We start from the raw sequence: 3156 nt of genomic DNA, 5'->3' as shown, positions 1-3156 counted from the left end.
ACACACACACACACACACACACACACACACACACACACACATTACATTTATTTTTGCATTTTTGCTGCAGTGAACAGGCCTGTTGTTCTGTGGGAGCTGACAGCAGCTGGAGTGTTCTGATGCTGGAGGTTTATCTTCTGAAATCTCATTAATGACTTCATGAGCAGCAAGTAAAGCCGACTGCAGCAGGAGTGATGAAAGACTCAAAGTGGCCTTTTTATCATTATTAGAGGAGGAATACTGCAGGAGGTGAAGAGAAGGGGGAGACCTGAAGTCTGTGAGTGTAGCTGAGAGTTGACAGCAGGAGGAGGAGGAGGTGCAGAGCAGAAGAGCAGGGCTGTGAGGGGACTGCCAGGAGGCGCCTGTGTGGAGGGTAGGACCAGCAGAGACTTCTCACTGCTGCTGTTTTAGGCRTAAACCTGGCAAAACGTGCCAAACCTGCGTTTATTTAACTGTTTTTACAAGATTTTTTTTCAATAAATTAATAAAAATGAAATAAAAAAGTGATGTTAACACTTGTTTCTAACACTTTTTAGAGCATAAAACTAAATAAAGTAACAGACTAAATGATGTCAGGGGAAAAAATAAACCTCCTCTGTAGTCTGGAAGTTTATCTCTCMTACTGTTCCACCAGACTGAGTTAAAAAGGTCAAATAAATCTATTTGACCCCCAAAAAGGCCAAAATATCAGMTGTCTTATTAAATTAACATGTGAGTATTTTTTCAAGCATTATTCTCTCATTTATTACTGCAGATTTAAATCTGGTTCCTCTGCAGAACAAAGATACTGACTGATAATTCTGCTGCTTTAAACACTTCTTTACTTTACTGTGCCAATCAGCTTTCACAATTATTTAGGTAACCTTTAGCTACTTTTAGCTTTAAGCTACAGTTCAGCTTTTTTTAGCTTCAGCGGTTCCGTTTCAGTTGTTCAGCACTGAGTGTTTACACGGCGAGTTTGAAAATCAGCTCAGGTTTGTTGGAGCTGCTCTTCCTGCTGTGATGTTATTTTTAAATCACATTATCTCATTACACAATAATGTATGGTCCAGTTGTGCTTGTTCCTGTCAGGCTCCCACTGTGACAGCGTTTCCACAGGAACAATCAAAGCCTGGCAGGAACATGTCCATTCATGCAACAGAGATTACTGCAACATCAGTTAGCTCRGTTATTGTTCCAGTTCAAAGAGGTCCCTGAGGTTACGGCTATAGACTGTCTGTGTTGTTCAGATTAATCATCTGTTTGTTTCAACACTTTGTCACAATAATCAGAATTATTACAAAAAATTATTTTGAAAATTGCACTTGCTTGAACTTTTATAATAATGGTAATAATGCTGAGTCATTTATAGGCTTCACAAGTTGAGATTTGAGTTTAAATACCTGTATAACGTCTCTCTACGTTTCAACAAAACTAATCTAATTTAAAGAAATTAATAAATAACCTTTTAGCTTTATATTTTATAAAATGTTCAGCTGTTTTACACAATCAGTGAATTAAAATAGCAACTGCCCATTTCATTTGAAAGTTTTTTTTCTCTTAGATCTCCTGCAGTACTCAAACTTCAACACTAGATGGAGACAGAGACCAGGAAATCAGATGAAGCTGCAAGCCCTTTTTTTGTTGATATTTTATATTTATTTAGTATTTTTTGTGTGTTTAAAGAAATCTTTTTAATTTTTCATTTCTTTTGCACTCAATTTTCATCCTTTTCCCTCCTAATTTTATTATTTCTTTTACACTTATAAGCTGTGTTATGTAAGCACAGTGTGATTTCTGCTTTTTGAACAAGGAGCTGATCCTCCCTGCTGACATGTTACAGTCTGTACTCCTGCATCTGTCTGAGGAAAGTTCTGTTACAASCTGAGCTCCTGCAAAAACAGGAACACATAAAGTTACGAGTTGATCTCTGTACAAGGTTGATGTATGAAAACTTTGATTTTGTTTTTGCCTTGAGAATGAAGAGCAAAGTTTGGCATGAGGTCAGCTACGGGGTTACACRTTTCTATCTGCTCACTCCTTACGTTTGGCTCCAGTTCAACAGCTTTTAGTTGGAAATGCAAAGATGCAATTTCTGTGGAAGTGGATCATAAAAACGGAATTGATATTTTATTGATGTTTTATTGTTTTATTGATTATAAGTAACTTTTTAAAACCCACTTGTGTTCCTTAGAAATGTTTCTGCAAACATTAACCCRCTCACTAAACACTAGCAGCAGCAGGAAGAGGAAGCAGCTCAYGTTCCTCACACAGGCGATGCATTCTGCTGCTTTTTTATCATTTGCACAGACAAACAGGATGTTTAGAAACACGGTTTCAGTCGTGATGAAACACAGCTCTGTTCTGTTTCTGCAGGAGCAGCTGTTCTAACCCCTGCTTCCTCTCTGCTGCTCTCCTTTACTTCACACATCCAATCATCAGGTGGTTCAAAAGTCTCATCATCCTGTTCCACAGTCAGGTTCTCCAACRAGTCTTCAACATCCAAATGATTCAAGTTTTGGTTACGATGTGCCCTTCTTTGAAAGATTCTGCAAACATAATAGAAGTTAAAAAATGCTGACAGTGTTTTTCATTTAGGATGTAAAGGACCGGAGCAACCTGCCTGTGAATCTTCTCCCTGTAGGTAACAGATGGACTTCCCTCAGCTGGATAATATCCTGCTTCTGATAGGTAAATAAAGATGTTTTGGCTGAACAACTTTTATTTCACTAACGTTTAACTAACATTGTTGCAAAATCACTAAGAAAGAGAGAAAAAGCCACATGTGGAGATGTTTTTAAATTAACAGATGATCACAAGAAGACAAACAGGATTTTAATCATTTCTTCTTTTGGCAAATGTCAATCAGCTGTGGCGGCCATCTTGAACTGACTCAGGTAAACATCCAATAATTACTCTGATAGTTTCATTAAACTCCGTCCAATCAGAGATTTTGCAACAGACAAGTAAAGTTGGCTCCAACGCTTCCTTGTATCGCCGCGTCGTTCCGACTCCACGTTTACAGCAACGTTAATTTTTAACAGCTTCACCTTCTGTAAACAACTTATCTTTCTGTGTTTACGTTTGTTTCACGTCCTGTTTGGTTTTGATAATGTGGGATTGACTCCAAGAGGTTCTTATAATCTGTGATCCATGTTTTTTTTTCAAAGAGAAATA

Source organism: Austrofundulus limnaeus, unplaced genomic scaffold (genome assembly GCF_001266775.1).
Source record: "Austrofundulus limnaeus strain Quisiro unplaced genomic scaffold, Austrofundulus_limnaeus-1.0 Scaffold137, whole genome shotgun sequence".
NCBI lineage: Eukaryota > Metazoa > Chordata > Actinopteri > Cyprinodontiformes > Rivulidae > Austrofundulus > Austrofundulus limnaeus.
Note: the sequence above shows the minus strand (reverse complement) of the source record.